Source organism: Phocoena phocoena, chromosome X (assembly GCF_963924675.1).
Source record: "Phocoena phocoena chromosome X, mPhoPho1.1, whole genome shotgun sequence".
Taxonomy (NCBI): domain Eukaryota; kingdom Metazoa; phylum Chordata; class Mammalia; order Artiodactyla; family Phocoenidae; genus Phocoena; species Phocoena phocoena.
In genome coordinates, this window is record NC_089240.1 from 76,491,866 (window position 1) to 76,518,638 (window position 26,773).

The 26,773-nt window shown below is 33.4% G+C and overlaps 1 protein-coding gene and 1 pseudogene across 1 annotated transcript in view; both read left to right on the top strand.

Moving 5' to 3' along the window:
* PCDH11X (protocadherin 11 X-linked) overlaps positions 1 to 26,773 on the top strand; it is a 757,630-nt gene that overhangs the window by 53,327 nt on the left and 677,530 nt on the right. The gene's annotated exons all lie outside the window — the stretch shown is intronic.
* LOC136142711 (retinoic acid receptor beta pseudogene) lies at positions 705 to 19,714 on the top strand (annotated as a pseudogene).

The window sequence follows — 26,773 nt, forward strand, 5'->3', positions numbered from 1 at the left end:
GCAATTTTTGCAATTGCATGGCGTTTATGAATCTTCATTTTATGTATATTCATTTTCAAGCAGTTATTTGTGTTTCCACCAACAATCTATTATAGTGGTCAGACAAGGAGTTCAGCCTTGCTGCTTACAAATCAATAACCTACACAGTATCTTACTTTTAATCTGTCTAGTCATGACTTTGCCTCAAACTTGGCCTAAACAAGCAAATCTAAACATCAAGAATGAATCCACAAACCTATTGGGTTTTCTATGTGATTATTTTAGACAGAAAGCTTTATCTTGTCCTTTGAAAATAAGCCAAATACATTTATTTTGGGGGTGAATAGAACATTTTTATTACTAGCATTTCTACACAGATATAGTAGTAAAAAATATTTTTCATGCTGATTTCAAGTCAAAGCAAGATCTTTAAGCATCTCTTGAGCAACAAAATGAGATTAAATTTTAGATATGTCTTGTTAATGTTAAATATTTTCATTTTGTTCCAATTCTTTGAAAACACAGAGCATTCATTTGCAGTAAAGGGTAAGTCAATTTTTCAGTCAAAGAGTTTCAGTTAACCTAAGGAACCTATTTTGGTTTGATTTGGGTCTTGGGGTGGTAAATGCAGAGGGAAGAATAGATGGAATATTTGGTATTCTTTGAAATATGTGCAGAGAGACTGCATTTATCAAATGAATGGGAGAATATTTTTAATTGGCTATATGGTACATAGAGTAGTAGAAAACTCAGATTGGGGTATGTGATATAGTACAATGCACTTGAATGATCTTGGCAAATGTGTAAAAGAACAAATGTGCAGGTATAATATAGATATGGTCAAGCAAGTTTCAAAGTTTTATAAACATTTTCTGACTATGCATTACCAGATTATGATTATCATAATGACCAATGTTAAAATTATTCAAAGAACACATAAATAAGATATTTTGATGAATATCATCTGAAGGTTTTAGCACGGAGGTTGTGTAATATTGGAAAACTGCTCAGATGAAGCTGATATGTTGTGAAGATATATTTGTTTATAAATACATTCAGAAATCGAACTCTGAAGATCTTTTGAGTGATTTCAAGTGAAATGCAGATTTGTGTGTGAATATAAGAAGTAAAAACTGAAAACAGATGGATGATTTATAAATAAGCATTTCTAAGCAAGGTCCTTGCAATGGTGTCTCCTTATCTGATGAAATGCAAAAATATGCAGGAGTCAGAAAGATATAGATCACAATTTTGTGCTTACCACCGACTAGACAAGCCACCTCCAGCTTAATCTTTCTTACTTTTAGTTTCTCCAGTCATAATATGAGATTGATGATATAAATTTCACAGGGGGGCTTCCCTGGTGGCACAGTGGTTGAGAGTCCGCCTGCCAATGCAGGGGACACGGGTTTGTGCCCCGGTCTGGGAGGATCCCGCGTGCCGCGGAGCGGCTGGGCCCGTGAGCCATGCCTGCTGGGCTTGTGCGTCCGGAGCCTGTGCTCCACGACGGGAGAGGCCACAACAGTGAGAGGCCCGCGCACAGCAAAAAAAAAAAAAAAAAAAAATTTCACAGGGGCAGAATTGGGAAGAATAAGCACTAAGTAGAGGGTAGATACACCTGCATAGAAGTTTTTTCGAGATGCATTGAAACATTTGACTGTTTATAGAAATGTGAGGCTTATTACTTTAAACAGTAAGTTGCATAACAGAGTGGATACTATCTCTAAAGTTACACTGTCCAGTAGATGACTGGACAGTTACACTGTCCAGCAGTGATGACGGAAGTTCTATTATCTGTGGTATCCAATATGGTAGCTACTGGCCACATGTGGCTATTGATTACTTGAAATGTGGTTACTGTTACCAAGGAACTGAATTTTTAATTTTAATTAATCTTAATTTTAATAGCCACCTGTGGTAAGTGGCTACTATTTTGGAGAGCACAGCCTAAACAAAGAAAAGCAATTTATTTGGAAAATAAAAATTGACAGATTCAAATCAAAATGGGACCTTACCAAATTTAAATCAGGAATTAGTAATAGGGTCTCTCCACCCAACAATCCTGACAAATGTGTTATTTTGAAATGCAGTGCTTTACTGAAAGAATAATTTTGTAATGTCTCCTTCAGGGCAGCTTAATGAACTTCCAAGAAATTTCTGATTTGTCTTGAAAGCTGCTTAACAAATTCAAATTAAAAAAAAAAAAAACAAATAAACCCACTGGCTTAATTTAGGTTTGTTAAAATCTATTTTCATTTGAATTTCTTTGAAAGATTATCAGCAAGTGACATAAAGACAGGCTCACTAGAGGTTCTTAGATGAGTCTTAGAAATAGACATGCTCTACAATTTCATTCTGTTTTAGAATGTGTGATAAACCAAAAGTGATGTACCTAAGTACTGGGGCATTTTTTTGGCCCAATGGGCAAATACTGTCCTGACTGCTTGTTAAAAATAATAATTATGGAACACAAAGCATAGCCCTGGGCTTGCAGAGGGCCATCTCATGGGTTAACTGAGTGCACTTTGACTTGCGAAAAGGTCCTGTCATGAAAGTGGTATGTACACTGGGGGAGGGAGGATAGGGAGGTTAAATAAAAAGAAAAAAAAAGAAACATGTTATGATTCATCCATAAATTTTAAAAAGTGTTATAATTTGAAAGTAAGTAGGCCAACCATACTAATTTATTTTAAAAGATCTTTCCTGCAGAATAGGTTGAGAATTTAATTAATGTTAACTTGTTCTATTTTTGGTGAGTAGACAAGAATAGCAAAATCACAGTTTATCTTAACTAAGGAAATATAAAATTTATATGAAAAGTTCAGATAACGAAGGGAGAGAAGGGGGAGATATAGGGAAAAATTCTAGGAAAAATTAGGTCAATTGTCTTGCTATTAACAAATCTATGTTAATTAACAAGATAATTAACTGAAAATAAAGGTATTTGATAAATGTATCAAAATGCATATAATAAAAAGTAACATAAGGCAAAGTGTGCAATATTGATCTTCAAAAAATTAATATATAAATATTTTAATTTCATTTATGCATTTTATGATATTAGGTGTGCTTTGGCATAAACAAGGAAAGCATTATTATTACACATTTAAAAAATGTGGATATTGCATTTCAGGGTAATAATTTGTTTTGTTTATGATCATATGACTAGTAAATTGGGAACCAGAATAACGTCTTCTGACTCTTAGATTTGATTGACAGAAAGAGACAGATAGATAACCTTGAGGGTGAGGATCACAGCAAGTTTAACAGGAAAGAAGAAGAAGAAAATGGAAAAAGACAAAGTAAAAAGAAAGTGAGGAATGAATGAATAACATGATTACCAAGTGATTCTGCTTAGTACAAAGAAAATTATGGTAAAATGAAACTTATCCACATGATCTTGGCAAGGTTAATTTTCAAATTTTTGAGAGGTTAGGTTACTCTAAAGAAAAAACAAGCTTCATCTATAAAAGTTTTTGATGTGAATTGCCACTTAAAAAAATATCCAGAAGTGAAATCTTCCCTTTTCCCTGTCTCAAGTAAAGACATGGTATAATGAGAATTCCACATGATATTCTGATATAATTTCCCTTAATTTGGACTAGCTATGCTAAAGACCTATAACTATATATATCTCTATATACACACATATATGTATATGTGTATATATATGCCATTTTTATATATTATAAATATTATATATATATTATAAACATATAATTTTTAAATGTTATTAAATAATATATTTTAAAATATATGTTATACATGGTATATAGTATATACTATGTGTACACTATACCTACATACATATTGTATACTATATATATAATTATCTGCATCTATGTGTCATCAATCTAATAAATATATACCACTGAGCCCTAGTAGTATTTGACAGAGCTGTTGTCCAGGAGTAGAAAGTTACAATGTCTTTCTAACTTCCACCTTATTATTCTGTCAGCCTGTTACTTATAAAGCTTTTTTTCATATTCTAAGTCTGTTGTCAGGGAAGCTACTACATTCACAAATAGAAATATACTTCAAGCACCCAATCTGACTCAGGATATGGATATAAACCACAGGGATCTACTTCTTTCCATGGTTGGAACTCAGGGGAAATTAGTTTGTGTAATGATGTTGCATATGTCTTCATTTTCTGCTTCAGATTTTCATCTTCCCTCACATATATCAGCAATAATATTTCTATACTAGCCCAGTGGCAATGTGTTGATTGGTCCCCTTGAGGCAGGCATGACAATGTTTCAAAGGTTGACTGTGCTGACGGAGCGTGAAGATCAAATTTTTCTCAGATTCGTGACCTGACTCAAAGCCCTCACACATTTTTGCCCATCTCATAAAGCATCCTCATCTTTTACATCCACCTCAAAAAAAATTAATCTTGGGCAGAGTCTTTTCACATAATCAAAGTTTGGGACCTTGTTTCTATTTTGTTTAAAATAAGATATATTTGGTTTTTACTTTAAAAACTAAATGAGAACTAAACATATTGCCTGTTGATCAAGAGTTTGGATTTATGAAACTTAGGTTAGACTTAGATTTGCTTTGAAATCTGGGGTTAGAAAATCCAAATTGTAAAAATTCTATCTACCATTAGATTTAGTAACCTTGAATACACTTGCCAAGAATGAGACATCAAATAATATATCGTGGAGCTAAAGAGCAAGCAAACTTTATTATTCTAAAGGAATTAATATTTCTGTATCATATGTATCCATAGATCAAAGTAGTGTGTAGTATCAGGAGGAGTGAGTAAAATTCATTAATGCCATTGCAGGCATAATATGCTATAACAAACAATGTTATAATATGCTATAATATACATAATATGCTATAGCAAACAATGTATTTAACTGCTTTAGAAAGCTAAGTTGCCTCTAAAGATATTCAGAAGAGTTTGAATACAATGATTTTCTCAGTTTTCAACTATAAAATGAAGTTTTATTTGGAAGTTCACCCTTTCAGCTTTAAGATAACTTGATTTTATATTCTCTGAATTCTATGATGTGCAGATTAACATTTTTGATCTGTGCTAAAAAGTAAAAAAGGTGACAGTCAAATGCTAATGACTGTTAGGTCCCTGAAAGCTAGGAGTTATTATCAAAGTGCACCTCCAGTGGGGAAAAATGACAACATAAAACTCATTCTCTTCATAAATGGATCTTTATTAATGTTGTCAGGTCTTATTACAATGAGAGTGTGACACTAATAGGATTAAGTAACTTTTGACTTCATTGCTATTATCAGAGTCCTGGTTAATATAGTCCACTAATGTCTTTCATTAAATACACGTGTTATTAATAGTCCCACATGCAACACATGTATGTAGGACATTTTAGATAGCTCAATTCTAGAATTTATAAACTAAGATTCTGAAGAGCAAATGTATCTCCCCAACTTTGATTAATTTACTCACATTCTGCCCTTTGACCTGATAATAGCAACTAGCTATAAGAAATACTGCTAAACTTTACATGGATTATTATTAGGCACAGGTATATTGATCTGTTATTCTATTGTTCACTGTATCTAGATAAAAAACAATTTTATGTTTAATTTTGTGCCTGCCAAAGGGAAAGACTTAAAATCTATCAAATATATATTTAATTATACGACAAAATTATATAACTCTTTCATGAAAACACGAGGTTTGGTTATACAGATCTACTTGGCTCCCATAATTCTGATTGATGCTAAAAATCTGAGCTAATAAACATTCCAATGTGTGTAGTTTGTTCAGCATAAATTATTTTTTTGATCTATACAACATTATACTGACTGTATAACAACACTCTTAGTGAACTGAATTATGATCCTTCATTCAATCTTAGACAAAAAAAAATGATGGATTGGTAAAACTTTTGTACCAGAGGTGATAACATCTTGTTCAGAAGTGATGATAAAAGCAATAAGGTCATTTGGGGGGAAATTTCTGATTTTGACTTAATTCGATCAATAAAATAATTTAAATAGCTTTATGCTTTTACCAAGCTTTATGCTTTATGCTTTTATGTGAATTTGGACCAATTTTGAAGAAATTATTCTTTATCAAAAAATATAAAATGCATATGAAAAATAGTTCTCACTTCAAAATCAAACACAAAAGAAATTAGTATTCTCCCTTCACATTTATCAGTTTAGTCATCTTCATAAATCAGTAAAAACGTGTGAATAATTCGATAGCATAATAGAGAAAATAAACTGCTTTGACCACAAATTAAATTTTAGTATATCTTTGTTGAAGTGTCTTAGTTTCTGAATGCACATAGAAGGTACCAGAGGAAGGAAAGTATTAAGTTCAATTTAATTTTAAAACACAGAACTTAAATAACTATCTTTGAAGTGTTCTTTATACATTGGTCTTTTGCTTGCAGAAATTAATATATCTCCACCAATATTATTCCACAATTATGTGATAATGGTTGTTTTTCTTCATAAAAAGTTAAATATTCATTACTAGAGAGCTCAGTGCATCAAAATATAATATCCACATGCAAGCACACAGAAATGTGTCTTTTAGCAACTAAAACAATAAAACTATAGCTGTCCATATATTTTTCATTTGCTGTGAAATGTAAGATGTAATTCTAGATAATCAGTCATAAGAAACCTATTGCTTCTTTTTTAACACAGTGAAAGAGTGTTTATATTTTAATTGCTGCATGTAGATGTCTGTAAACTTGCAGGTAAACTAAGAAAAGTAATATAAGGTTATAGAATAGGAAATAGAAATAAAAAACCTTTTGAAAAAACTACTTTTAAACTTTGTTTTATTCAACAACACAAGTAGTTTTAAAAGTTGAATGCGTAAAATGAAGTTTTAGGTTTTCTCACCTAATTTACATTTGTCCTTGAGATCTCACTTAGCCAGGAATTTTATTTTATGGAGGATGTTCTCATGAACATATCTTATCCTATTGCTTATTTTAAATATAGAACTCCATTATTTTAAGCTTCTCCAATAGAATGAAGTAAAGCTCTAAAGAATGGAAAGCTGTTCTACTAAGTATTTTCTTAGTTGTAACGGTAACTGACTACCAACTAACATCTAAGTCTAATTCCAGTCATCTAAATTTAACATATACTTAATGAGTGCCCAGCGTACAAAGTCTTGAGGGATAAAAATACGTTTGAAAATTAGTCACTGTCCCCAGGGAGCTTAATAACAAGACATTATGGGGAATATATTTCTACACTAATGATAGTAAGGAAGAAAACATTTATTGTATTAAAAGAACATTTTACCTTGAATTGGTCATTCTGACATTAAGAACATGGAATTATAGTTAAGTGTTCATAGTTTCAGACAAGTTAAAATTTCCCAATCTACTTTCAGTAGATTTTCACCCAGCACTCTCATTAATTCATGATATTTTATTTTTTACTAAGTCTGCAATTGTGGCAATGATACTTTCTGACAACATTTATCTGAAAAACAATTTCAAGACTGGAAATAAAATCTTTTTGATGAAAATGTTAATTCCTGTGCTAGTGGTGGTAATTACATAAGTCCTTCTATTATCTTAATTCTTAAACTTGTCGTCTATGCCTCCAATTCCTCTTCTATATAATGGTGAAAATAAAATTATCTTTATCTAACAGGCAGGGATATTATAAAAATTAATGAATTAAGAAAAATACGTACAATTTGCTGAGTGCCTTGAAGAAAAGTGTTTTATAAACAGTAGTTACTGGTTTTGCTCTCTGGTTTAAGATTGTAGTCTCCTCCAACTTTTCTAAAGTTATGCTCTATACTCTTTAAAAACCTTATTTTACAACCTAAACTTTTCACACATATTTTATATATGTATACAGAGGAATATATGACAGCATTATTCTCTTTCTCTATCAGTGCCACTGGCTCCACATTTATTTCTTGACTTAGTTTAATTTAAAACAAACTTCCATTTACCTTCTTTAACTTGTCTCTTGAATCAAATGTTTCCTTCTCCTCATTTGTCTTTCCCTCCTCCTGGCCCTCCATATGACTGTGATATTGCTAATGTGAATACTTTCTCATATACAGCTTCTACCATCTGGAATTGCTTTATTTACATCTCATTCATATGCCATTTAAAAAAATTAGATGTCCTATCTTGTCTTTTCTTTTTCACACTGAAAACTCTTTTCTATTTTCCTATTTCTTTTCTTGTAAGTCAGTCAAAATTGTCTTTCTGCAGTGGATTCTGTAGGAGAGATATATAATAACAAATTTGAATTTTAAAATTTTTAATCATTCTAAATTAAATAGGTTTCAAAAGCCATTTTTGCAGCAGGATATTTGCTAGAACGACACTTTCATGGATACTAGTATGTTTTCCTGGTTTAGGAGGGGGCCCTTATATTCACTGAGCACAAGAGTTTGCTTAGAAGCATCCATTTAAAGTAGCTTAGTCAGGGACAAGAAGAGCTTTGCTGTCAGTAAGGAAAATAATGAAATAAATAGTTAACAGAAGAACAAAGTGATGCTCTAAACAATCCAGAGATGAAAAAATTAAAAAAACAAACAATTTAATGGATTATAAATAAAGAAGTGTAGAACTTTATAGATTAATTTTAGTTGAACATAGTGCATTATTGAAGTCACTGAATGATTGTATGGATGAATGTGAGAGTGCATATAGCTATCAAAAAGTAGGAAAATATAATCGTGTTTAGATTATACAAAGTAATGAATATTCGATTAACTTAGATATTCAACTCCCTTCCATAAGTAAATATGAAATGAAGGCTACTTAGATTGGTTGAATACACAAAAAAATCTATAAAATTCTGATTTTGATTATTATATTCTTGACTTCATTTAGTGGTGTCACACTGCTTTTTCTCTGAGGACTTAAATATTTAACAGATTTTGTGAGTTTCAGGAGGCCTTCAAATTTTTTAATTTTACTCTGAGGAAAGTGATTCCTAAAGGATCAGCTACAGATAGCCATAGCATTTTCCTCAAAACCATATCACCCCTTCAAATACCTCATTATCTTAGATTCCAAAACCAGTCTAGAACTTTCTAAGTCGAAGAAGTAGCAATGACCATCCTATCATATTTAAGCCTTTGGAAGCCATTGTAGTGGTATGGGAATGTATCTTTAACTAGGAGTACTCATGGGACTGGAAAAGTGAAAATTTCCTCATTGAGGATGGTATATATATGACACTGAGTTGAAACATTGTTGGATGGCTTCTATATAGGCTGAACTAGCTTATCCATCTGGAGCTTTTAGGATTCTAGACATTTCTCTGAAATCTATTTTCTCCAGAAAACCCGTCTTGAGTTTTCAGGCATATTTAGCTGTCTCGAGTTTTGCTTTAGTCCTTCAAATGATGCTTTAGATCAAATACCTAATTGGTAAAACGAACGGATTTTTATAAAGCTAGAGGTCTCACATAGAAAACCAGTTTACATGCAAAATAGCTAGATTAATAAAACTGACATTTTAATCCCTTTAACTCTTAGAAATCTGATTTTTTGTTATTTATCTAATAGACATGACTTCTTGAGCTGTATATTCTACACAAATATAATCATACTATGGCAAATTTAAGTAGTTTAAAGTAACTTAAAATTTTTCTCCACTTGTTTTATTTGGTATTTTGTAAATAGTAATCTCATTTTAACTATGTCTGGCCTTCTGTAATCTAGACTGTTAAAGGTTTGAGGCAAAAAATTGACTCCTGTCTGAGATAATCTTCTACATACCCTACAATCTAGTGGCTGGCCTTATTTGAGTATTGATTAATGTAAAAATAGCATTTTACCAAATTGCTTCCTGATATTATGAGACAACTGTGGTATTTGGTTAAGCAATTATTTTTGTATTGTTTCCCCATTTTAAGGCATAGTGTATTAATTAGATTCAGCTATAAGTAAACATAAACTATTGTTTTAGATAACCTCAAGAGTTATTTCAAAGTATCTTCATGGTTTGCTACACAGTTTTCTGACAATTGTTTCATCTGCCACAATTGTTAAGCTTTCTTAAACTTAATTGCTCCAATGGGTTAGTGATAGTTGATTCACCCATATTTGCAGTGCATTGCCACAATGAGTTGTCCACAATTCTTTTTACTGACAACAGCTCTTGTATTTTGTGTTACTATGATATTGGAAGATTTTTTTTCCCCGCACATAACTGACTGCATAACTCTATGACTTCACACATTAGCAATTTCTGTTTCACAAGTAAGTGGATTTGCTGTCCTAGTTGCTTTAAAAGATAACTGCTTATTTTGATTATTGCTTAGGCAATATTTGTAGTTATTTTAAGTGTTGCTTTCTCAAATGATTTCCACAGACACAGTGGACAAACGGTTTGACCTGTAGAGTTCAGATTCAATTTGTAGATTAAAAAGAGAATTATCTTTGGGTGCCTTATACATATCTTTGTGTATATATATGTTTTAGCCTCTATTTTATCCTCACCTGGTTTTCTGTTATTTACTTTTGTTGTATAAAATGAGGCTAACCACATAATTTATCCTCCAAATAAGGACAAGTTTAAAAGTGAAAGGGCACCTCTTAATAATTAAACAGGGACACAAGAATATATGGTCACAATACATAAAACCCAAAATGTCTAATTTCTTCTTTGCCATTTTATGTTTCCTATTCTTCCTAAAGGTGTGAACTACCTTGAGCCAGAAAGCTGCCACTTCCTGCATATTAATGAAGTAAACTATTACTTGCACTAACTCAAACTGGACTCTCCATTTATTTTAGCTGAACAATTCTCAGGTGAACAATTCTGAGTTAGCTCAATTGGCAAAAGATTGGCTTGTGAAGAATTATCTGGCAGCAGACATGCTATCATCAAATTTATGTAGGGTGAATCCTTTTCTGAGTTGGCATTGTTCATCTCATGTAGTGTTCACTAAAGCTAAACAGGCAAGAGAATGGCATGGAAAGCAGATGTAATTTCATTTAAAATTCTTTTATTTTGGACATATGATTTCCTTAATCATTATTTAAATATATGAAGGCTATCTGTCCTTTGCTTCCAAGCTTTGACTCACAAAAATTAGGAGGGATTAGCCTCTGGCCAAGGTTCTAAACAATTAAGGTTTTAAGAAGTTAAATGTGTTACCCCATTTCTCCTTTTTTACACTGTTTTCCCTGAGTACCTATTTATCTAGAGGCCATTTGAGTACAGCCTAAACAGTTGATGAGTTAGAGAACCTCTTGCACATCTTTTCGAACTAAAAATTAGATTGTAGATAAGAGCCTTGAGTGGTTTTTGTAAGAGAAGAATAGTGATTTTATCTGCATGGACATATTCTTCATAAATACTTTTAAAAGAACAGTTTATATTTTCCTTCATTATACTGATTTGAGAATAATAATGGATACTTGGATGCAGTATCAAATTGTACTCCATTGTTGTTTCTCCATTCACCAACATTAAAAAACATGATGTCACAAATAATCATTTAATTATTTTTGCATCATATGTTTTGGTTTTCTTCATGGATTTGCCTGGACTTCATTCAGGGTTTTGAACTTTTTTTACATACATACTAAATATAAATATATATTTTTAGATAGATAAATATGGGCACTTAGGTCACCATCAGGAGATATATATTATATATTGTATACATATATCAGGTGTATTCTGATGGTGACTTAAGAGTGCCCATATCCTATTCTAGTTGAGCTAATCATTTTTCTAAAGATAAATTTAAATTTCACCCCCTAACTGCCCTATATGCCTTGACTCATAGAACCAGATATGATGCAGAATTCTATTTTAAAAGTCAATTGCGCATATCAGGATTACTGTTCTTTTATATGACATTATTCATGAAAAGAAAAGTGATTCAATGAATTAGTAAACACATTTCAAGTATGTTTATTTTGAAACTTGCCTTTAATTCTTAGAGATAAATTGAATATTTTAGTATAGTCCCTAATAAAAATAATTGAATTAGATTCAAGTATCTAGGTAATAGAGTTAATAGCAATCACTACAAACCTATATAATTCTGGTGGTAATAAAAATCAAGTTAAATACAAAATGTGGTATAGAGTTCAGCTAGTTTAATAATCCAAAGGTTTAATAGTATACATTTGATTTTAGAGTAATGATGTTTTAAAGTGCAAATTGCTTATTATTAGATTCCTTAACTTTATATTAATTGTTTTTCTTCCACCTCTTGGCAGTTTACCAAATCACAAACGATTATTTTTTAGTACCTGCTTTTATTTTATTTATTTATTTTTAACATCTTTATTAGAGTATAGTTGCTTTACAATGTTGTGTTAGTTGCTGCTGTATAACAAAGTGAATCAGCTGTATGTATACATATATCCCCATATCTCCTCTCACAAATGATTTTGATCAGAGAAGAATGTCTTTTTCGGAATTTAAAACCAGTATTTATTAAATGTTTACCAGTCTAGTATCATTAATAGGGTTTTGCTATACTTCAAAAATATATATCCCAAGTTGTCAAATTTTTGAGAAATTGTGATTACATTAAATTATAGTTTGATAATCAAAACATAATTTGAGCATCACTTTAATATTCAGGCTTCTTGTCTTGCTATTATGTGCATGAAAGTAACTGATCATAATTCTATATAAATTATTCATTCTAAACTGTAGTCAATACTTTGTTATTCTATAGTTAATAATCAGATTTAAGGGAATCATATCTTTTCCCATTACCTTTTTTCTCCAAAATACTTTAAAAATATTTCCTAGAAATTTTCTACTTCAGCAAATGTATGTCAAGACTCCCAGACTGTACAGCTAAAACTAATGCAGTATTGTAAATCAACCATGCTTCAATTTAAAAAAAGGCTCCCAGAAAACTTCTTTAAATTCCAGAATTATTCATGGGATTGGATAAACTCACATCTCCATTAGATGTTTTTTCCTGTTATTAGTAAAATCCCCTCTAGTTCTGATCAGTGTTGTAGCAGCTTTGTCCTTGGTTTTTATTATATATAGAATATTTTACAAGAAGCAGCATCTTCCCCCTTCTAAGAGGACAGTCAAAGCAAATTGGTGTGTTTATTTAGAATAGTAGGGATTTTTAAAGGGAATTTCAAATTGGACTTTCTAGGTATCACAAACCTCAATGTACTGGGCATCATTGATAAAGAGATTCCTGTTTTAACAATTTATTTTGATGTAGCTACATTCACTTCGCAGATTTTTTGGTAGTTGTACATGTTTCCTTAAACCATTTTTCTTCTATCGGCTTACTGAGGTTGTGAAAACGTACAGAGGCTGTGGATACCAACAATTTTAAGTTCTGCTTTGATTTCCAGAGGGGAAATGTAATATTATACTGGCTTTGGCATATAAGACCTTTACATTAATTCTTAGTCAAGATAAAAAAATAGTTTTCTTTTACCACATTGCCCAATTATCATCCTTTAATCAAAGTAACTTATTAATGCTACAGAATGTATTTGTGGATATTATAGTTTAGAACTTGATTTTGAGAACATTTTATTCTAAAAATCGTATCAAGATGTGATTTTCCAAATGCACAGTATTTTCCTATTATGGTTAAACTTGTACCTCTTTTTGTCCCCCTCATCCCACCCTTTTAAACTAAGACTTGTAGCTGCACAGGGACTGAAAATACCTTTGCTTATTTATGACCTTATTTGGTAAACTTTATTTAATGTAGGTATTAAAAAAGGAGGTAAAACCCCGAAAATGTCCCAATTCAAAAGAGAGTGAAACCAAAAACTCCTTTCTACTAACTTTATACTTTGAAGCAGTTATTTTATAACCCTTAACTGTCAAGAATTGTCATATGTTTTGCCATCTATGACAGCTCTTTTAGTAGAATAAGGGAAAGGCATTGTTATAATAAGTAAGGGATTTAAGTAGAGCAGCTTTCTGGTAGAGTGAAAATAGTGATAATTCTGCCGTCATGCTCTTGTTTTTTCCTGTACTCTCCACTGGGTTATCCATTATTTTTCAATATGATACAAATTAATTAACATATGTAGTGAGCTGTGGAAAATTTCTTATATTTTGTCATAAACATATGTTTACTGACTGTACATCAATAATTCAGTAAGCAATGCATGAAACTAAGAATTATAGTATTATGAAAATATCTACAAAACCCTAGATGTTTAAACCACTGTGTTTTTTCATATGATATTGTCACCAATCAAATATATTCACCCTTTTTATTTTAGAAATAATAAACAATTATTGTTTAACATTTAAAAATACCATGTTTAAATTAACAAATGTAAAATAAAGAGTTGGACATTTATTCATATCAGATAAATAGAATAATGTTTTCTATGTATATATAATATTTCCCATAATGTTCAGTTTTTCTTTGTCATCTATAGCTTTAGCTCTTATTGAATAAGAACGTGTCTTGGAACCTGAATCAAAACTTGATTTTAAAATTTTAGTTGGTAACCAAAGATCAAATTTCTCCAGTTCTGTATCAGATGATCTGATCATTAGACACTAGGTGGATTCACTTAATTTCAAGTATTACATTTTAAATGTGTGTTGATTTTAGGTGTATAATGTTGATTATAGGTGTATAATTTCAAGCTACTGTGTAAACCTTGGAAATTTTAAATAGTACTTCCATTGGGCACAAATAGAAATTAGTTTGCTGCTATTCTGGCCTAGCATACAAATAAAGTCAAAAGCTTCTCCTCCTGGAAACATTTAAACCATTTATATTTTCATAAAATTAGGTATTACTTACTGGTGATCTCAGAGTTTTTAAAAATACAATTAACCACAAGATAAGATAGTCTATATGAAAATATGTTTATAGTCGGCTTACTGCCATAGAAAAGTGATGTTTGTACAAATGATTCTAATGCACAGATGTGATTCGTTTCTTTCCATTTATATTTCTGAGGCTCTTCTTCTGATTATTTGCTGGATCCTACAAGTATAATTGTAGTTATACTGATTTCAGAGTAAAACTTTGCATTTGGATACAATTTAGTCTTTTCCTTTTAGGATCATAATTCTCAGTGTGTTGGCCCAGGGTTTCTTTACCTTGGCACTATTGACGTTTAGAGCTGGATAATTCCCTCTTGTGAGATGGGGTAGGACAGGATGGGGGCTGTCCTGTGCATTGTAGGAAGTTTATTAGTATACCTGGCCTCTACCCACTAAGTCCCCGTGGCACCCTCCTGCTTAGATGTGACAACCAAAAATATTTCCAGAGTTTGCTAAATATCCCCTGTGTGGGGGAGGGGGTTGGAATTTCCTTAGCAGAGAACTACTGCTTTAGCCCACCCTTGCACAGCCTAGTGTGGTAGGAGCAGATTTTTTTTTTTTTATTTTTAGTAACTCCAAGGACAAGTCAGGGTGTTTTGAACACTTTCCCAAACCTTCAAACGATGACCATTTCCAGATGAGAGAACACTTCACAAATGTTTAAACAATAAATACAATTTGAACAGTTTCTTAAACTTTAGGAGTCATAAGTGGGAAAGTATTAGCACATAAAGAAGTATTAGCACCAAGCTTCCCTGGTGGCGCAGTGGTTGAGAGTCTGCCTATTAATGCAGGGAACACGGGTTCGAGCCCTGGTCTGGGAGTATCCCACATGCCGCGGAGCAACTAGTCCGGTGAGCCACAACTATTGAGTCTGCGCGTCTGGAACCTGTGCTCCGCAACAAGAGAGGCCGCGATAGTGAGAGGCCTGCGCACCGCGATGAAGTGTGGCCCCCGCTTGCCACAACTAGAGAAAGCCCTCACACAGAAACGAAGACCCAACACAGCAAAAATAAATAAATTAATTAATAAACTCCTACCCCCCCAAAAAAAGTATTAGCACCTTTGATAGAGATTTTATGAAGTAATAATGCTTTTTTATAATTCCCAAAATATTATAATTAATTTTCAGTGTAGAAGTTACTTTCTTATCTATGTAACTAGAAGGGGAACATTATGTTAAATATAGAGCAAAGTAACTTGAGAGATGGTTTTCTTCTAATTTCAGATGGGATAAGCAATTCATTAATTGCACAAAAGTATTTCAATATTTATTCTGTTTTATTATATATCAAGAAAATACACTTATTGTTAACACTAACAAAATCTTAACTTATGCAATGAATCCACTTTATAAATTGAATATTTATATGAAACAAATGTGTCCTTTGCCCAAATTAATTTCCAATCTTAGAATAAAAATTAGAAGGATAAAATTAATATGTATGAGTATTTTTGTTTGTAAAATGTTATAAATTGTGGTAACTCAGCTAGTAAAGAAAGATTTATTCTTTTCAGTAGTAAAATCATTATTTTTTTAATTTGATTTCATGGTTGTGTAAAAATTATTAGTTAAAATAGTTAAATGCTAATGTTAAAATAGTAAACTTTGAAAAAATACTATTTGCTACTTTTAAGGATAGGAAATGATAAAAATTAACATCTTCTAGCATTAGACAAATTAAGAACTATTTGAAGATACAGTATATGAATGTAACACAGTTTGCCTTGTATGATAGCACTAGTATGGCTATCTTGTTAAAAGAAGCATTTATTAAGCCAATGTCTTTACTAATGGGTTTATTTATGATCAATTGATTTTAGCTCTTAAATTTTATAATTTTTTCTTTTAGTATTGTGAGGCATGAAAATATATTTTGACCGTATGCCTACAATAATTTTATCTAAACTGCTATATCCGTCATTGAAAATGTCTACGCTTTAATGTGTGAAACTGGGACCAATTTAGTTAAGTTTGTCATTGGCTGTGTCTGTAAAGAACTGATTAACTTAATAAGACTGGAAGTTTCAGTTGTTTCATTGATTGACATAGTTGCTAGATGTCATGGCATAAAAGTACTGGTCTGCCTTTCAAGGCATAACCTTAATTAATTTTGGAGAACTTTTATAAACATTACTATTCTCTGGATGGAGTTTAGATATTATAGTGTATTGATACCCTGATTAAAAAGTGTGATTCAGTGCACCTGAGGGGGGAAAAAAATTACTAGTAGTTTGAAAATATCATTGTTTCTCCTGATTCAAAATGATCCCAGACATAATTTAAATCACTCCTGGAATCAGTGTCATGGGGCGTAGTATTTGCTGATATTAAATATGTCTAGTAAATTTGAGTAGGCTAAGACTCCTTAAATATATAAATATAGCTATACTTATAGAACACTGATGGCTTTTTTCCTATGGAGGGGCTACTTTAAGAAGAAGACATGATTTTTTTATTGGAAAGTAGTGACAAAAATATTTTTGTCATCTACTATGCTGATAATTCATTTAGATAGCAATAGCTTATGTATTTAATAGATATTAAAATTTATTTTGACTTTGTTGGTTCCTTGTGCCTCTGTAAAAGGTACCTGTCTTGGCCTGTGGAACTGGTAGTACCAGTTGTACAGAAGAGGTAGTACCGTAAGAGGAGGAAAATTACTACAACAATCATGGTAATGAATATGATGAGGATAATGGCAATGATGATGATACTGTTGATGATGAAAATCATGAATTTTCTAATGATAATCACTTATTTGATGATATTGAAAATGTTACTCATGAATTGTTTAACATCAGCGAAATTTGGGCTTCATGTTTCCATCTTGCTAAAAACATGGTCAATAATGAAGAATCAGAAATGATCTCAGAGGACATGGTACTTCCTTCTAAAATAGAATCAGAAAAACATTTAAGCAAATGGGGATGAGTTCCTCCTCCCCTTAAATTAAAACAGGAAAGGATAAGTAAGAGGTAAGGCCCTCTTAATGTCTCAAGATATATCCCATACGGTCAGTACCAACTGGGTAAGCCTTGGATTATGAAAAGAACTCTGACTATAAATGGCCTCACTTGGAGCTTTCTCTGATTCAGTGGACAAGATACTTTTGTCTGGGCATTATCTAATATTGTCTGCCCTGATTTTTTTCTCTCTTTAATTATCTCTTAATCCAGAGGCATGTCAAAACTATCCCATGGCCTCCATTCCTTGCCCAGTCTTAACCCACAAAGAATGTGTATTTGAGTTAAAATCTGAACTGCAGAAAGCCATGTCTAATGTTGCCAATCCTTCGCTTCCATTAGGGAAAAAATATATACTCTTTGGTCTGTCTGAAATGTGCACAGGAAAAAAAGACCCAGGTTTGCTGCCCTTCTCAGGCCATCCTCCAACAAACTCTGCCCCCACCTCCATGATGATCTGCTTCAACTGTTGGGCTACAACCTACCTCTCAAAAACCAGATCACTGAAAAATCTGGTACTTTCGTTAACAAATGTGAACAATGTTTAAGTGACTAACAATACAAACAAACAAAATATATATATATCATCCACAAGATTTGTCTGTTCATCCATTGATAGCATTAGCATTAATGACTTCCAATTATTCAGCAAAGCCTCGATTAGAATGAACCATCTCTTGTTAGTCACTGCCCATTTGAAACTTTATTCCCCACAGAGCAAAGGATTTGAGCTATTCTTGCAATGATTACCCATTTCCAAGAGAATGTAATCTTTGGACAACTTTGTCAGTTGACTTCTCTCAAGAAAATTTGCCACCATCTTTATTATGACATCTAGTTAATCAGTATTCAGACACCCTGACACAGAGAAGAAATGGCCTTCCCATATGATATAGAAACTGAAATCCTTTTTTGGAGTAAAGGAGATTTCTGGGCTTTGAGGATTAAGTAGGACATTAGTAGAATGAATCAGATTTTGTTTTCTGTTTCATTTATATATGTCTCATATTTAGTCATTTGTTTAAGATTTTCCCTTTTTTCTGAAAGTCAAAACCTGGCTTTTCAAAACTAAGTGAAGAATAGACTGAAAAAAAAATTGGAAACTGATGAAAGGATTTGTTTCAATATCCATCTGTTCTCATGGATATAACCACCCTGATATCTTCAATTAAATCTCCTTTGGAGGAGGCACCCCAGGCGGAGGTTTGAGCAGCTGCTGAGTAGGGTGGGCGTTTCCTCCCACTCGGTCATGACGCACAGGTTGGGCATGTGCGAGGCTCAGGAACAGGAATTCCAGTGCTGACCATTGAGTCCGACTGGACCTGGGCCTCTGGGACAAATTCAGTGAACTGGCTACCAAGTGCATTATTAAGATCATGGAGTTTGCTAAACGTCTACCAGGCTTCACCGGCTTGACCATCGCAGACCAAATCACCCTGCTGAAGGCAGCCTGTTTGGACATCCTGATTCTGAGAATCTGCACCAGGTATACCCCAGAGCAAGACACCATGCCGTTTTCAGATGGCCTGACCCTGAATCGAACCCAGATGCACAACACCAGGATCAGACTCCTGACCGACCTCGTATTCACCTTCGCCAGCCAGATCCTACATCTGGAGATGGACGACACGGAGACAGGCCTTCTCAGCGCCATCTGCTTGATCTGTGGAGACCGCCAGGACCTTGAGGAACCAACAAAATTAGATAAGCTACAAGAACCATTGCTGGAAGCACTAAAAATTTATATCAGAAAAAGACGACCCAGCAAGCCTCACATGTTTCCAAAGATCCTCGTGAAAATCACAGATCACAGCATCAGTGCTAAAAGTGCAGAAAGTGTAATTACCTTGAAAATGGAAATTCCTGGCTCGATGCCCCCTCTCATTCAGGAAATGCTGTAGAATTCTGAAGGACATGAACCCTTGACCCCAAGCTCAAGTGGGAACACAGCAGAGCACAGTCCGAGCACCTCGCCCAGCTCCGTGGAGAACAGCGGTGTCGGTCAGTCACCACTGCTGCCATAAGACACTTTCTAGCTACTTCAGACATTCCCCAGTACCTTCACTCCTGAGATTTAAAATGCTAGGAAAATACATTTTTACTGCTGCTTAGTTTTTGGACTGAAAATATATTCAAACTCAAGAAGGACCAAGAAGTTTTCATATGTATCAATATATACCCCTCACTGTCTAACTTACCTAGAAGTACAAACATTTTAATTCTAAAAATCAGCCATTTCATGCAACCCAAAACCAGTTAAAAGCTTCTATTCTCCTCTTTGAACACTCAAGATTGCATGGCAAAGACCCAGTCAAAATTATTTCCCCCTGGTTAAGCTTCTGAAGACTCTGCACATACAGAAGTATAGCTCTGTTCATTCCTGTACGTTTGGTGCTTTCCTTTTGTCTTGCATACTCCAAATAACCAAGACACCAAGGTTATGGAACAGATTACTTACATATCCAGTTAAGAAAGGGTCAAAAAGATAACTGTCTTGCTTTCATGGACCAAGACATCAAGGTAAGGAAATGGGACTGTTGTACAGTGTGGCAAGATAAGGCTAAAGATGCTCTACTTTAGTAAGTATAGAAGCTTGTGCTTGCTCTCTGGATGCTCTCAGACCTCATCTTTTCTTTCATGTTGCCCAGTGAAGTTTACAACAAATTCACTGTACTAGCAGAAGAGAATTCTGTTATAGTGTAACTGCCCAGTGAAGTACACAACAAATTCACTGTACTAGCAGAAGATAATTCTGTTATAGTGTAACTGCCAGTTCAGGTATCAAATGTCATTTGTTCAATTGTTGATGTCACTTTAAATTGAAAGTGGTTTATTACTTGTTTAATGACATAACTACACAATTTTTTTAGAGGTACACTTTTACAGTAATGATAGCCTCCAAGGCAGAAACACTTTTCCGTGTTAATAAAAGTTTTTGTTTACCTATTCACAAGCCATTAGGGAGGTTTCATGGGATAATGACGGGTTAGTCTACCACCTGCACCATGAAACTCTGTATCCTTCCTGATTCCTGCTTGATACTGGGGGGTTTTCCATTGCCTCCCAAAGTCACAGGTAGAGAATCTGCATCCTCTGGCCTGATTCAGTCACTGTGAAGCAGAGTGGAGGCTGGGGTGGAGTGGTTAACAGATACAAGTGTCAGTTTCTTAGTTCTCATTTAAGCACTAGTGGAAATTTTTTTTTAATATTATCAAGCCTGTGATGTACTTTCTCTGGCTCTGTTTGTACATTGAAATTGTTTAACAATGCTTTCTATGTTCATATACTGTTTATCTTTTTCCATGGAGTCTCCTGGCAAGGAATAAAATATATTTATTTTAAAGGTGAAAAAAAAATCTCCTTTGTTCCAGCCCATAACATTATGAATTTAAGTTAACACTTTAATTTTTTAAAATTAATTTATTTATTTTTGCTGTGTTGAGTCTTCGTTTCTGTGCGAGAGCTTTCTCTAGTTGTGGCAAGCGGGGGCCACTTTTCATTGCGGTGCACGGGCCTCTCACTATCGTGGCCTCTCTTGTTGCAGAGCACAGGCTCCAGACGTTCAGGCTCAGTAGTTGTGGCTCACGGGCCCAGTTGCTCCGTGGCATGTGGGATCTTCCCAGACCAGGGCTCGAACCCGTGTCCCCTGCATTAGCAGGCAGACTCTTAACTACTGCGCCACCAGGGAAGCCCCTAAGTTAACACTTTTAAACATTTCAATCTGAATGCTTATTCCAAATAATATAATCAAGTAGTTTGATTATTCTCCTTGTTGGAAGACACAGAATAGTGACAATGACACACATCCATAAAAAAGGAAATAGATAGATTTATCATACATCACCACAAAAAATCCTTTAAGACAGAAGTTAGTATCAAGACACTACCATTTTCAGTGACCTTCCCGAGTACGTACTCTTTTGTTAAAGAGGAAAAACAAACAAGCTGTTCCTAATGTTGAAATCTGATGAAACAAAGAAAAAAAAGTCAATGGAAGGAATTACTTTTCTTGGGACTAACATTAAAAAAAAGAACCATATGCTACAATATCATTGTTCTATTAAATAGTCTTTGCTAAATATCAAATAGATAAAATAAACGTATGATATCTTAAACCTTGTGCATGGCTTTGCCAAGATTAACACCAGTGCTGTTAATATTTTAATGTAAATTCTTTTCTTCCGAAGAGAGTTGATACTTTCTTAAATACATGACTTTCCTTTCTGTAATATAACTTTAAAGTAGGTAGGGACTTGGTGACTTCAAGGTTATTGTCAAATATGTGACTAATGGCTCAGGTCATTTTACATGTAATCCATTTTTTATTGTATTTCCCTTGACAGTGCTACAAATGAATGCTGAAAGAAATGTTCTTGAAATAGTGCATAGAATCTAAATGACATCACAATGTTGAATATTTCAGAAAGAGTTGCTATCGTCTTCAGTAGTTCTAGGCAGCCTATAGCAAACCAATGAACTTTTAATGGAATTAAAGTAAATTTATTATAGTACCAATTATATTTGTATTAAGAATATTAAATTTATTTCCCTATTGTTTTCCAAAATAGCCATATCTCTGTGGTTTTATCCATTTGAAACTATGCAAATAGATAAACACTGGCATTTCTCTGGCCCAAAGGTGTATCAGTAACAGTAAAAAAAAAAGAATTTTTTTTTTTTAAAGTCAGGTTAGCTCTTGATAAATCAAGCAGTGGTAAAGCTCAGAAATACATTTTTAGTCTTTCCCCCAGCATTCCTCAATCTACAGAATAAACAGCTTTTATGTAAGCAGTTTTAGAATCCAATCTCTTTGGAACTATTTTTAGTACTTACTGGCACTGTATGCATTTTCTGGGCAACTGTACTAGATTTATAGCTCTGGAACTGCTGTGTTATTTATTACCTTCCAATAGGCAATAAAGTGGTGTCTTGCACATGCATATGTCAAAAATGCTAAAGTTTAGTACAATGGTTCAGCTAATTCTTTCACAGAAGAATAGGCAAAAAAATAGCTTTTAATTCAGCAAGGAATATTCCTTATTCATTTTTTTCAAAAGCAAAAATACTTCTCTTGGGAATTTCATATCCAGCACCAACTTTCTTTTCCTTAATTTTACAAATCCCTACAAAGAATTAAAGTCTCCGATGAGCTTAATAACATCTTGCTTATTTCAGCGGTTTTTGTCCTAGATTTGCAAACTCATCTTAATTTTGAATTTAGGAAGAAATGCCACTCACAAATGAAATTAGTTTTTTGAATTACATGAGGTTATTAGAAAGTCCCAAATTTTTTCTTAACCTGAACTGGAATTGGCAATTTTGTGTACATGAGATCAAACTATTTCAAGACACCAGGATCCAAAATCAACGTATAATGTGTTGCATTCAATTCATATAGTATGTTGTTTTATTCTTTGAGTTTTTGTTGTCTCTTTTTTTTGTTTGTACATATGGGTGTTTGACAGATGTAGGGTTTTGTATTTTGTCAGTACACAGGCCACTTACCAAACTAAGTACGTGTCATTATTTCTTCCAAAAATAAAGGTTTACAACTAGGCTATAAATTTTTACCAGAGATTGACACTGTAGCTTATCATATCCCTAACAGAAAAAAAAAATAGTTGTTTTATAAAATAATTATGAAATTGTTTTTTGGACAATTTAATTAAAGCAAAAGAAAAAAAGCAACCTGAGTCAACAATTAGAGTATATTCCTATTCAAGCACAGACTGAAAATTAAAAACAAGAACAACCAAACTTTGCTCTTTCTCTTTTTTTTCTTTGGAAATAGGAATTCTCTTTTTAATTTGTGCATTTATTCATCTAACAAATGCTTATTTAATGTGTTCGTATATGCTGGGTGCTATGTCCTTAGAGATCATACATATAAATGAAGCTTGAGACCATTTTATCCTACACTCACATTCATTAATGTAATAGAGGCTTAAGTAAATTACCGAGAGAGACACACAGATGAGTGATAGTTCTCTCACCAAAGGATGACCATTTGGGAGAGATAGCAAAGGATTTTCTCAATATTTTTTCCCTATAAACAAGGGGGAAATAATTCTAAGTAAGTTTGGAATTCAGGATACTACAATTATCCCAAAGCTCTAACTATTTTTTTTTGTATATAGGACATATCTATGGTAAAGGTAGCAAGGTGATAAATTAAGATACCATATATCTTTATTTCTTCTTTTCATCTATCCCATTGTTTTCATGTCAAGGTCTAACATATGGCAAAGAGCTTCAGGTTTTTTCATGGTTCATATGGATTTGAATGTCAGTTGAGCTAACTGACATGGGGTAGAACTAATGTTGGATCCATGTGTTAGTCATTCTTTATTCCTGAAGGAGACAAGACAGAGGAACAGCCTTGGAATAGTCATTCATTAAAGATAGTAAGCTCATGTTGGTACCACACTTTAGCATCAGACTTAGGTATCTGTCCAAAACTTTATTGAAAAGTATTTATGTCTTATATGTAGGCAACTCCTTTTCAAATTACTGGGATAATACAAAATGTATTTATTTATTTTTATTTATTTATTTAAAAAATATTTTTATTGGAGTATATTTGCTTTAAAATGATGTGTTAATTTCTGCCTTAGAACAAAGTGAATCAGTTATACATATACATATATCCCCATATCACTTCCCTCTTGTGTCTCCCTCCCTCCCACCATCCCTATCCCACCCTTCTAACTGCTCACAAAGCACCAAACTTATCTCCCTGTGCTATGCAACTGATTCCCACTAGCTATCTATTTTATATTTGGTAGTGTAGATATGTCCATATATACACTACCACTCTCTCACTTTGTCCCAGCTTACCCTTCCCCATCCCTATGCCCTCAAATCCATTCTCTAGAACGTCTGCATCCTTATTCCTGTCTTGCCCATAGGTTTTCCATGACCTTTTTTTTTTCTTTTAGATTCCATATATATGTGTTAGCATACGGTATTTGTTTTTCTATTCTGACTTACTTCACTCCGTATGACAGACTCTAGGTCCATCCACCTCACTACAAATAACTCAATTTTGCTTCTTTATATGGCTGAGTAATATTCCATTGTATATATGTGCTGCATCTTCCTTATCCATTCATATGTCAATGGACACTTAGGTTGCTTCCATGCCCTGGTTACTGTAAATAGAGCTGCAATGAACATTGTGGTACATGACTCTTTTTGAATTATGGTTTTCTCAGGGTTAATGCCCAGTAGTGAGATTGCTGGGTCGTATAGTAGTTCTATTATTATTTTTTTCAGGAACCTCCATGTTGTTCTCCATAGTGGCTGTATCAATTTACATTCCCACAGACAGTGCAAGAGGGTTCCCTTTTCTCCACACCCTATTCAGCATTTATTGTTTGTAGATGTTTTGATGATGGCCATTCTGACCAGTGTGAGATGATATCGCATTGTACTTTTCATTTGCATTTCTCTAATGATTAATGATGTTGAGCATTCTTTCATGTGCTTGTTGGTAATCTGTATATCTGCTTTGGAGAAATGTCTGTGTAGGTCTTCTGCCCATTTTTGGATTGCGTTGTTTGTTTTTTTTGATATTGAACTGCATGAGCTGAATATAAATTTTGGATATTAATCCTTTGCCAGTTGCTTCATTTGAAAATATTTTCTCCCTTTCTGAGTGTTGTCTTTTCATCTTGTTTATGGTTTCCTTTGCTGTGCAAAAGCTTTTAAGTTTCATTAGGTCACATTTATTTATTTTTGTTTTTATTTCCATTTCTCTAGGAGGTGGGTCAAAAGGCTCTTGCTGTGATTTATGTCATAGAGTGTCCTGCCTGTTTTCCTCTAAGAGTTTGATAGCGTCTGGACTTACATTTAGGTCTTTAATCCATTTTGAGTTTATTTTTGTGTATGGTGTTAGGGAGTGTTCTAATTTCATTCATTTACATGTAGCTGTCAAGTTTTCCCAGCACCACTAATTGAAGAGGCTGTCTTTTCTACATTGTATATTCTTGCTTCCTTTATCAAAGATAAGGTGACCATATGTGCATGGGTTTATCTCTGGGCTTTCTATCCTGTTCCATTGATCTATATTTCTGTTTTTGTGCCAGTACCATACTGTCTTGATTACTGCAGCTTTATAGTATACTCTGAGGTCCAGGTACCCGATTCCTCCAGCTCCATTTTACTTTCTCAAAATTACTTTCACAAATCGGGGTCTTTTGTGTTTCCATACAAATTGTGTAATTTTTTGTTATAGTTCTGTGAAAAATGCCACTGGTAGTTTGATAGGGATTGAATTGAATCTGTAGATTGCTTTGGGTAGTAGAGACATTTTCACAATGCTGATTTTTCCAATCCAAGAACATGGTATATCTCTCCATCTATTTGTATCATCTTTAATTTCTTTCATCAGTGTCTTATAATTTTCTGCATACAGGTCTTTTGTCTCCTTAGATATGTTTTTACCTAGGTATTTTATTCTTTTTGTTGCAATGGTAAATGGGAGTGTTTACTTAATTTCACTTCCAGATTTTTCATCATTAGTGTATAGGAGTGCCAGAGATTTCTGTGCATTAATTTTATATCCTGCTACTTTACCAAATTCATTAATTAGCTCTAGTAGTTTTCTGGTAGCTTCTTTAGGATTCTCTATGTAAAGTATCATGTCATCTGCACACAGTGACAGATTTACTTCTTTTCCGATTTGGATTCATTTTATTTCTTTTTCTCCTCTGATTGCTGTGGCTAAAACTTCCAAAACTTTGTTGAATAATAGTGGTGAGAGTGGGCAACCTTGTCTTGTTCCTTATCTTAGTGGAAATGGTTTCAGTTTTTCACCATTGAGGACGATGTTGGCTATGGGGTTGTCATATACGGCCTTTATTATTTTAGGTATGTTCCCTCTATGCCTACTTGCTGGAGGGTTTTTATCATAAATGGGTGTTGAATTTTGTCGAAAGCTTTCTCTGCATCCATTGAGATGATCATATTGTTTTTCTCCTTCAGTTTGTTAATATGGTGTATCACACTGATTGATATGCATATATTGAAGTATACTTGCATTCCTGGCATAAACCCCACTTGATCATGGTGTGTGATCCTTT